Here is an 11,909-nt window from a genome sequence, read left to right on the forward strand (position 1 = left end):
GTTGTTCATGGAGGTGTCATGGAGGTGTTGTTCATGGAGTGTTGTCATGGAGGTGTCATGGAGGTGTTGTTCATGGAGTGTTGTCATGGAGGTGTTGTGGAGGCCTTGTTCATGAATGTTCACATTCCATCTCCTCCTTCCTCTCGTTTCAGGTGAATAGAGACCAAGTCTGTGTGTCGGTTGGCTGCTTGAAAGCTTTTAATACTACAAACACTACAAAATGAAGTCAGGAGTAACACAGAAGCACTAAACTCATCATTAGATCAATTACCTGGGAGTCCCATGAAAGCATGTGCCTTAACCTCCAAGCCAAGGAACCAAATCCCATGAAGAATTTAAGGGTTCATAAACAGTATCACGTTACTCTTTTTCCCATTGTGTAAAAATGTCTATCATATAATTTTGACAATTCAACTTTTTACAGGTGTACAACTTCTTGACAACAATCACAGTAATTGGCCTTGCAAACGACCCTTAGTCAATGTGATCATTTCCATTACCATAACCTAACAAAATGCTCCTGAATAACCCTTCCTTCCTCTCCCTCCCAGCTCTAGGAACTACAAATAAACGTTGGTCTCTCTACATGCGCCTGGTCTCTTTTTATATAAGGAAGGTCATATAGTATTTGTCCTGAGATTGACTACAAGCTCCGCCCATATTGTAGCATGAGCCAGATTTCATTTTTCCTACTGGCTGAGTAATGGTGCATTAGATAGATGTACCATATTTTGTTGATCCGTTCATCTACCGATGGGCATTTAGATGTTTACACCTTATAGCTATTGTGACTCATGCTGTAATGGACATTGGTGCACAAGTCTCTGCTTGAGTTTCTGCTTTCAAGTCTTTTGGGTATAAGTGAACTAGCTGTATCATATGGGAGTTCTCTTTTTAATTTTTTTGACGAGAGGCCCAGCTTTTCATTACAATGACGACAATACTATGTTTTTGTTGTATTTGGGTGCCATCAAATTGATTTTTGACTCATAGTGAAAATGTGTGACAAAGTAGAACTGCCTCAGAGGCTTTGCTAGGCTGTAATCTTTATGAGAACAGATCACCAGCCACCGGGTGGGCTCGAACTGCCAACCTGTTGGTTAACAGTCGATTTCTTAATGGCTGAGCCACCAGGGTTCCAGAGAGGGGACAGAAAATAGTTCTTGGGAAAATGCAATAAAAAGATAATGGGTTTCCCACAAACTTTATGAAGCCCCTTCAGATTTAACTATGTATAAATGGCCTTAATTCTTTAAATAATTTATATACTAAGCATTTGTACATGCTAGGCATTGTACAAAAATACTAAGAATTCATCAGTGAGTCAAAATATAGAGCCTCTCAGGCATTCCTGCTTAGTGAAAAGTATGACATTTATGATGGATAGTCAACTACATAATACCAATACCACGTGTATTTCTCTATGCACATGCCCACATGTTCCTGCTGTAGGGCAGCTCTGGTATATAAAAGAAGACACTCGGAGTTTAAGAAGGCTCCCGAAGTCATGATGCTAAAAGTCCAAGAGACCATCATCCCTTTCTTTCCCACCCCGAGGATGGGCTAGGTCTGACTTTGGAATCAGAGACTTCCAGAAGAAAACAACAGAAAGAAGCTTCCTGAGGATAGAGAGCTTAAGCACAGGAAAGGGCAGGTCATCTGGTCCTAGTGATAAGCAATAATGTTGGTAGAATGGGCAGAATGCTGCAACTGCAGATTTTATGACCTGCCAACTACCTTGACCAGCCACTCACCAGTGAGGTTATTGTACTGCCTCGGAGGTCCTGATACTGGACGCTATGCCATTGGTATTTCAAATACCAGGAGTGCGTCCGAGGTGGAAGTTTGTCATGGGACTTTCAGTCTAAGACAGGCTAGAAAGGAAAGTTCCTGGTGATGTAATCTTCTTCCGAAAATTAGCCAAATGAAAATCCTATGGAATCTTTTCTGATACAGTGCCAGAAGATGGACCGAGTCATCTGGGAGGCACGCAAAATACACAGTGGCCAAGCAACAGATATGGGTGTCCCAATGCAGGAAAGTCGTGAGACAAGGCCAAGCAGTGTGGTTCTGTTGTACACGGGGTCGCCAGGAGTCAGGGCCAAGTCCAACGGCAGCTAACAACAACCTCAAGCACTTGAAAACTGTCGGCTTCCTGTGCCAATCAGATGAAATTTCTTTTGTTTTTAAAAACAAAAGTGCCCATAGTGACTTATACTCTTGACTGTGTGACCAAATTATCTAAGATGAAAATCCAAAGAGCATCATCGTCAGCATAAACTGTCCTCTAATCCACTCATTTTTCCCTTAGAAACATGGCTTGTAAGGCAGTGAATTTGATGGGCTCAAGGTACCCTCGGGTACTTGTGGAGGAGGGCATGAGTGTCCCTTAGAAAGACAGCAGATGGGTCCAGTTCCTCGCCCCACAGTCGTCCGGGCACAGAACATTGATCAGATGAACTAATTTACATGGAGAATGTGGTCAAGAGTCATAAGACCACCCAGGGCTTCCACCCTTACCATTCCTTGCCTTTACTTTTTAGAGAGTCTGAAAATATTCCCCCTAATTTCTAGATCTATTTTTAGGTCTCTTTACCACTTTGTGCTACTTTACTGATGTAATCATGGGAAAAGAAAGTCCCTGAAGAAGGAGTGTCATTCTGCTGTCGCTTCCACGTTTTAATGTGAATTGGGTGACGGTTTACCGGGCCCGTCATTGGTCTTACATTCAGTCGCTCATGCACATTCATTGCAATCTCCTTGGGGTGACATCACGTACCCCACATTCTCGCTGCTTCCGTTCCCATTCTCCCTTCTTTCCTAAGGGTTCGGAACTCTGTCCTTGGGTAAAGCAGCCCTTTTGCTCGAGCGGTGGCTTCTTCTGGGGTGCATTTTTTCCTGGTTGTGTCCCCCGATCGTCCGGCTGAAAATTGAGTCCTGGGGTGCGCAGGTTCAGACTTGAAGGCTGACTAAAGGTTAGAGGCTAGCTTTCTTTTAAATCATTTTATTGGGGCTCGTACAACTCTTATCACAATCCATCCATCCATTGTGTCAAGCACGCTTGTACATATGTTGCCATCGTCATTCTCAAGACACTTTCTTTCTCCTTGAGCCCTTGGTATCAACTTCTTTCCCCCCCTCCCTCCCCCACCGTCCTTCCCTCATGAACCCTTGATGATATATAAATTATTATTTTTTTCATGTCTTACACTGACTGACGTCTCCTTTCGCCCACTTTTCTGTTGTCCATCCCCCTGGGAGGGGGTTATATGTCGATCATTGTGATCCGTTCTCCCTTTCTCCCCCTACCTTTTCCTCACCCTCCCGGTATCACTACTCTCATTACTGGTCCTGAGGGGTTTATCTGTCCTGGATTCCCTGTGTTTCCAGCTCTTATCTGTACCAGTGTACCTCCTCTGGTCTAGTTTTTATCTGACCAGTAAGCCTGTTTTTAAAAATATTTTAAGTTTTGTTCTACATTCTCTCCCACTCTATCTAGGATCTTCTAATGTGATCTCTTTCAGGGAAGTTGGTAGTACAACCGGACCCCATTGAGTTCTTCAGCTCTCCTTATCATGGGAATTGATGTTTGGGTGGTCCACAGTTTATTGGACTGATTGTGTCTTCAATTTTCAGCACTCTTATTTCCTCCAGAGAGGAAGACCAGTAATTGTTCCTTAGATGTACAGTCATCAGCTTTTAAGACCTCAGTTGCTACTCACAAAAGTTAGGGTGTAGGATAATATTTTTATGAGCTGTGTTATGCCAATCGACTTTGGCAGAAGACTGAATATCTTGAAGTAAATTTTTTATTGCAAAGCAATTTTATATACTGCACCCTAAGAAATTGTTTTCCATGTTCTTAAGTGATAAGACACCAGTTCCAGGGCACAGGGTCTATCAGTGTAGTGACATCTGCCTTATCAGTAGAGTGTCTCTCAGGGAGTAAGCTGTAAGAGAGACTGTCTCCCATCTTCAAGGAGGAAAATCCAGGAATTCCCAGAATTCTCTAGGGAAGGCCATGCCCAAACAGAGGCCTCATTGGCTATGATCTGATTGACAGACTAGACCCCACTCCTTCCCTCTTAATTCTATCAAGTCCCAAATTGACACCAGATTATGTAACTACCACACTTCTCTACTGTCACTTCCCTGAATCTGAGACTACACCATGTGGCTATTGGTTTAGTTGAGTTAGTTCATGTAAATGGTTTAGCACAGTGCCTGGCAGGCAGAAAACAGAGGGCAGATAGTCACAAGCGTCATTCAGATTTCTCACCACGTCAGCATTGTAAATTTGTTGTGAGGTTTAAGAACTGCATAATCCTTTTTTCTTATTATTACTTTGACAACTGATAAGGAAGCTGATCATCAACTATAGCTGTTCTCGAATAAAAAGAATAAAGCAACTGTGTCCCCTGGGTGCTACAAATGGTTAGTGTGCTCTGCTACCAAGCAAAAGGTGTGAGTCCACTCAGAGATGGGGGGTGATCTGTTTCTGAAAATTCAGTCCTCAAAACCCCAAGGTGCACAGCTCGCCTTTGATACCTTTGGGGTCACCATAAAGTGGAGTTTATGCAACAGCAACTCACTTGTGTTGTGTTGTGTTTTCTCAAGAGGGCACGTGTGTGGCCCGCTCAGAATGGCACTGACCGCTTAGCGTTAGCGATGGAATACTGGGCCCTTCTTGCCAAGTTCTCTCCTACTGTCCCCTAAGGGAAAACAGGCAGCTCGCTTATTGTTCAGGGCATTTCCTTGCCATGTTACAAAGGGGTTTACTGGAGGGCAACTCAATGAGATCCTTGAGAGGAGTTATAACTCTACACGAATAAACTCAGACAGTACTATAGGAAATATCTTCCCTCAAAGATAAAACTAGCTACTAATTCTTGATTCCCTACTTATTATGTTAGGTGTTTTTCAGACCTAACAATGCTTCCTACAGTGCACTGTAGACCATGTTGTATCTTGGTATACTCATGACTGTTCTATATGGTATAATTTTCTTTCTTCTTTCTTTCTTTCTTTCTTTCTCTCTCTCTCTCTCTCTCTCTTTCTTTCTTTCTAGGGGATAGCATGAACGCAGTCCCCCACTACCAAAAGTTATGCGGTCGAGTTTCCCACATTTGAGGAAATCGCAGGGGTCAGCACACCTGGAGTGCAATGGATGAGCCTCGCCCTGGGAAAACCACCTTCGTGATCATGGTATCATGGTATCTCCCCTGCCAGGTAAGTATATGGTGTAATTTTCAACACATTTTTTTCTTCATAAAAATTATCACAGAAAAAGAGACTCTTGAACTTGTTGTGACTGTTGTTTCCAAGAGAACTGTAACAGTTTAAGGCAATTACATCTTCACACAGATGAAGCCACCTCAAATGGTGTTGTAGTTCCTCCTTTATGAGAGGTGATTGTTCTGTAGCCAACATGTTTTAAGCTGAAAGAATGTTTTGATAAGACAAATTAACATATTTCAGTAGAGTCTTCGGACATGCTCATTAGAATGCTATTGTTGAGTGCCATCCAATCAATTCCAACTCATGATAGAACAGAGGGCTCTCTAAGGTTTTCTTGATTGTAATCTACAGAAACAGATTGCCAGGCCTTTCCCCAGCGGAACAGCTGTTTGATTTCATATGGCCAACGTTTCAGTAAGTAGTCAAAGGCTGAATTTCATAACCTGTGGTATCATGGTTATGTGTCAGTCTGTGATCTGTATGGTCGGCAGTTCAAAACCACCAGCAGCTCTATGGGAGAAAGCTGTGGGCTTTCTACTCCAGTAAACAGTTACAGTCTTGGAAACCTACTGAGTGTTTTCTAGTTTACCAAAGGTTACATGTAGCACCACTTACATTTTCTACTTCTGGAGTCTCTTCGGAAGTCGTCCTGCCCCACTTCCCTTCCACAGCAGTTACTGACCCCAACAGGGACTTGTGTGACTGTGAAAAACAGAAGTTCATTGGTGACAGATTGCTGTATTGATGGTTACTGGGTGACATGGTACATTCCACATAATTTTCCCCCAAATCCATCATACTGAGCAAAAGTTTAAAAGCACTCAATGATTTTGCATGCATTCCCTTAGTGAAAAAGCATTCCATCTACAAAACCTTATAAAACAAAACATGATTTGGTGATGAAAGGGTGAACCATTGTGCCATCCTGGTTCCTTCTCATTTGAATAGCATTTCAGGTTGTGTAGTTTTAATCATGTTTTCACAAGTCACTGGTGTTTCAACTTAGGGCATGGAAAAGTAAGGAGCTCTGTATTTATGCAAAGGAATGAAAAGTTCTTAATATTTTGTGGCTATCAAAAGATTTGTTAGCCAGTAAGAATAGTAAGGAAGTTTCTGCTTACCGAACACTACCCCAGGCAGGCAGGGGTCAAAGAATAAGAGATCTAGTTCTTTATGAACTCAAGTGACTAGAAAGAAGATTCAAATATGAAATGTAAATGGGAATGTAAATATGAAGTGACAAGAACATTTATAAAGTTGCGTTCAGTACGTAGAAATGAAGAACAACAAGGCATCAAGATTGAGGGAAGGCTTATTAGTAACCTGCAATTAGCATTTGACACAACCTTGCTTGTATTTTGCTTGTGAAGATCAAGGACAGTAGCTTTATTTATGGTTCCCAGCTCAACTTAAGAAAACCCAACCCTGTGTGTATGGATTGGGATAACAGTTGTATGAGCCCCTAATAAAATGTTAAAAAAAAAAAAAAGAAAACCCAACCCTTAGCAAGCTGCACAGCATGATAAATGGAGAAATGATAAATGGAGAAAAGTTTGACGTCAGGGTTTTCATTTTGCTAGGATCCACAATCAATGCTCATGGCAGCAGCAGCTAAGAAATCAAACAACATATTACATTGGGCAAATCTGCTGCACCAGACCTCTTCAAGTGTTGCAATAATATCATTTTGAGGACTAAAGTGTGCCTGACCCAAGTACAGCCTGTGGGCATGCCATCAGGAGAGATCAGTCCCTGGAAAAGGACATCATGCTTGGTCAAGTTGAAGGTCAGTGACAAAGAAGAGCACCAAGGAGGTGAACTGACATTGTGGCTGCAAGCAAAGTCTCAGACATAACAATGACCCCACCCACCCCGCCCCCGGGGGACAAATAGCAGAGAGGTGGGTGAAGGAAGACAATGGACAGTGTAAGACACAGAATAACAATAATAATATGTAATTGATCAAGGATTCACGAGGGGGAGGAGAGGGGAAGGGGGGAGAAAAGAAGAGGAGCTGATTCCAAGGGCTCAAGTAGAAAGACGTTGTTTTGGAAATAGTCATGACAGCAGATGTACAAGTGTGCTTGATATTGTTGAATGATGGATTGTTATAAGATTTGTAAGAGCCCTCCAAAAAAATGATTAATAATACTATTTAAAAAGAAAAACAGAACAATGATTGTGGGCATGGCACAGGACCGGACAGTGCTTCATCCTGTTGTGCATTGGGTCGTATGCTTAGGGACCGACGGGATCGCACCGAACAAGCTAACAGCTAGTAGACAACACCAAACCCTGCTCCCTTCAAGTCCATTCCAACTCATGGTGTAAGACGGCCTCTAGAGGGTGACACTTACACAACTTGAGGCAATCAGAAAATCTGATTATTAGGAAATTTCCGGAAAGGTTTATATATGAGCTAAATTTTTGTTATTTTGTTTCTCGGTCTTATTTTGCTTTAAATAAGCAACGATTGTGACTTACAACAAATAAGGAAGCAATTAATGTGACATTGTACATTATATGTCCTTATAATAAAGGGAGGCAGGAACCAACTGGTAAGATTGGTTAGACTTCGGTACAAAGTCTTAGAAGTAGACTAAGATAGGCGAAGCAGAAAGATCTGGCAAGTTTGGGGAGTAATGGACAAGGGAGAAGGCTGCAGGATTTCCCACTGTTAAAAGACACAGTAAAAAAATGTTTTTTTAGAAAAAGACAGTAAAAATGAGAAGAGCGACAATGGAAGAACACTTTGTTCTAACAGCCTGGAATTCTAGGATATTCACCTTCCCAACACGATCACTGTGGGCAAAATGGGTGCATAAACAAACGTGGTGAAGAAAGCTGATGGTGCCCGGCTCCTAAAAGATATAGCATCTGGAGTCTTAAAGGCTTCAAGATAAACAAGCGACCATCTAGCTGGGGAGCAACAAAGCCCACGTGGAAGAAGCACACCAACATGTGTGATCATGATCTTTAGACAATTGGACATCCCCTCACAGAAGGGTCACAAGAAAGGGGCAAGCCAGCCAGGGTGCAGTACAGCACTGACAAAACATAGAACATTCCTCTAGTTCCTTAATGTTTCCTTCCCCGCTACTATCATGACCCCAGTTCTACCTTACAAATCCAGCTAGACAAGAGCATGTACACTGGTGCAGATAGGAGCTCTCGACACACAGAATCCAGGACAGATAAACCCCTCAGGAACAATAATGGGAGTAGCAATACCAGGAGGAAGGGGAAGTGGGGGAGGGGGAACCGATCCCAATGATCAACGTATAACACCACCCATCCAGGGTGATGAACAACAGAAACATGGGTGAAGGGAGACAGCAGACAGTGTAACATATGAAAATAATAATTTATAATTTTTCAAGGATTCTTGAGGGTGGGAGGGTGGAGGAGGGAGGATAAAAATGAGGAGCTGATACCAAGGGTTCAAGTAGGAAGAGTATGTTTTGTAAAGGATGATGGCAACACGTGTACAAATGTGCTGGACACAATGGATGTGTGGATTATTATAGGAGCTGTCAGAGCCCCCAATAAAATGATTTAAAAAAAAAGAGTAGAGAGAAAAAACATTGAATTCATTTTCTCTCCTGTCTCAAGGTGACCAGTGTCCTGATTTGCTCAGGGCAGTCTTGGTTGCTCCAACTGCAGGTCGGTGAACACTAATTATCATTATTATTTTAAGACTAATTATTTTTGTGCCTCCATTCATCCTCGTTTATGCCTAGGCTTGGACGACAAATTCTATGGTCTCCCTAAGAGACCTAAAAGTACTGAAATCCGCACACTGTTTGTTCCACCCATCCTTATAAGCCTGAAACACTGACTAGAAAGTACGCCGATAAAGAGGAAAATCGGGCAATTGAAAGAGCCAGGCTGCCGTGGGTCACGACTCTACTCTTGGCAAGTTCTGTGCTGTTCCTATTGCCTCTCACATTCTCGTCACTTTTTGAAGTTTGTATCGCGAAGGGGAAAAGTTGCTAAGTGCTTGAGACTTGGTTATTTAGTTGTCTGTTGATGAAGCTGGGTGTTTACATGAGATTCTCTAGGCTCTATCTTCTCAGACTTAATCGTTTTAAATTAAATTAGTACAAGCACCAGAAATATTTGGTCACACAAATATGTAGATCAGCATACGTGTACAGGAATGAACATATTGGTATATAAAAGGGGTCTTCAAAAAGCTCATGGAAAACATCCATGTCTTTTCATTTTTCATACTTGATAAAGCAGAAGGTAAGTGAAAAGAGGAAGACCATCAAGGAGATGACACCGTGGCTCCAGCAACAGGCTGACGTCTAAGTCTGATTGTGAGGGGGTCCAGCAGGGGCAGGGTTTCTTCCTGTTGTGCACTGAGTCACTGCGAGTCACAACGGGCTGCCTGTTGCCCAACAGCAACAGCAGCACTAACAGTCTACACGAGCCACAGCCTTCTTCATTCTGAGAACAGAGCTAGATGGTACCTGACCACCACCTCTGATCATTTTGATCAGGGACACAACAGCTGGACTGTGATAGAACAGGTGAAAACAGGCACATAACCCAAATTCTTCAAAAGTCCTGATTTATCAGACAGGTTGGCGCTAGATGGATTTGCTGAGACGCTCTTTTAAATCTTAAACCAAAATTATCCCTTGAAGTCATGTGTCCGTATGGGTAAACTAGGGAAACAAGTCCACAGAAAATTTTATATAAAAGGTAAGTACGCATCAAGAAAATATCCCAACCCACTGCTGCCCAAGCCCACAAGCCCAACATTAACCCATGTGTCCCACACCAATCCACAAGGTCCTCCTCCATCTCACAAAAGACACACTATGACACTGACTGCAGGAGGAAAGCCGAGTCAGTGAATGTGTAAGTATCTCAACGCTGGCAGGGGTTTCCACACAGCTGCTCCAGCACCCACGGCTGCATCAGGGTAGATCCATGTGGCTTCTCCTCAGGGATGTCTTGCAGGTCGTGAGCCTTGCAAGCTGAAGCAGGGAACTGGCTAAGGCAGCTGCACCCTGGCCCAACCATCAGAAAGCAAGAGACCTGAGAACTAGAGAGGCAAGGCTCACCAAGCCATTTATCGCTCCACCTTTCAATTAATCCCACGTTTATCGGCCAGGTTGGCTCAATAAACCTTAACTATCTCAGGTCACCTTTTAGCTAACAGCTAAAAGTATGGCTCATGAAATAGCTCATATAACCCAGGTGTAATGAGCTACTTTAAAAATTCAACTATAGGGGGACAGACAACAGAAAAGTGGGTGAAGGAAGATAGCAGCAGGTGAAAGACATGGAAAAATAATAATTTATAAATGATCAAGGGTTCATGAGGGAGGGAGGGTCAGGGAGGGAGGAAAAAAAATTAGGAGCTGATACCAAGGGCTCAAGTAGAAATAAAATGTTTTGAAAATGATGACAGCAACATGTGTACAAATGTGCTTGACACAATGGATGGATGGATGGATCTTGAAATGATTTTTAAAATACTATAAATTAGATTTAATATAAAAAAATAATTCAACTATAGGGGCAGAGTGGAGAGCACTAGGACCGACTGACACGCATTTTAAAGGTGCTTTCAAGGGGGTGGGGGTGGGGTAGGGGTAAGATGTCCTAAAATCGATATAGGAATGATTGCACTACTCTCCTTGATATGATCGAACTATTGAATTGTATAAGATGTAAATGATGTGCCAATAAAACTGTTAAAAAATTCAACTATAGGAGAGACATAGTCAAAAATTACTCCATAACAAAGATATGTTCTATTGGAAAATGACACTGAAACAAATAGGTGTGCTTTCTTCTATTGAAGAGTTCTGGACTGTTCACAGTACGTTTAAGTGCTGCAAAGGAGATAGGGTACCCCCGCCCCCACCGTTCACAACCTAACCCATATGTATATCAATTGCTGTTAAAAAGACCTAACCAGCACACATAATATGGTTTTGAAGAAGATAAAAATAGCTAATTCCTTCTGACTAATGGAAAACACAAGGTGAGACAAGAGTTTCATCTTCAGGGAACGTAGTGAGGTCAACAATAAAGTGATCAGTTTTGGGTTATACTCCTACGTGTTTTTTCCTAACTTTAAAAAATAAAAAAACAAAATATTTTATCCCCTGAGTGTTCTAGGTGATGCCTTCCATGGGGCTATTTGGGGACACGTGGTGCCAGGAATCCCGGGGGAAACAGTACAGATAGAGAAGGAAGGTAGCAGAACCCCAAACAATCTTTTCCTTTACCACTGGGGATTTTGATTTACTAACCAGTTCTTTTAATCCAGTACATTATGGTTTTCTATTATAAGTCTTAGCCCTGGTGGCCCTGCTGAGTCAGTGTTGAACGACTAACGGCATGGTTGGCTGATCAAACCCATCAGCCACTCTGAGTGAGAAAGATCAGGCTGTCTGCTCCCGCAAAAATGTCTCAGAACCCCTATAAAGGTTCGCTATGAGTCAGAATTGGCTGGATAAGTCTTTTTTGGTCTGTTAGTGATATAAGGTTTATCAAAGGTTTCAAAAAGTGAACACAGCCATACCACCATCTCTCTCTCAGGCCATCATCAGGAGAGCATCTCTCAGGCCATCAGCAGCAGAGCATCTCTCAGGCCATCAGCAGCAGAGCATCTCTCAGGCCATCAGCAGCAGAGCATCTCTCAGGCC

The 11,909-nt window shown here is 42.5% G+C and overlaps 1 non-coding gene across 1 annotated transcript; it reads right to left on the reverse strand.

The window, feature by feature from the left end:
- Nucleotides 1-5,065: 5,065 nt before the first annotated feature.
- On the reverse strand, nucleotides 5,066-5,237 carry LOC115871716. The gene has a single exon (XR_004047437.1). It is a non-coding gene; the product is annotated as a U1 spliceosomal RNA (small nuclear RNA).
- Between the last annotated feature and the right edge of the window lie 6,672 nt (nucleotides 5,238-11,909).

This window comes from Echinops telfairi, unplaced genomic scaffold, assembly GCF_000313985.2.
Source record: "Echinops telfairi isolate 266 unplaced genomic scaffold, ASM31398v2 ScPeMD7_7400;HRSCAF=8409, whole genome shotgun sequence".
Classification (NCBI taxonomy): Eukaryota; Metazoa; Chordata; class Mammalia; order Afrosoricida; family Tenrecidae; genus Echinops; species Echinops telfairi.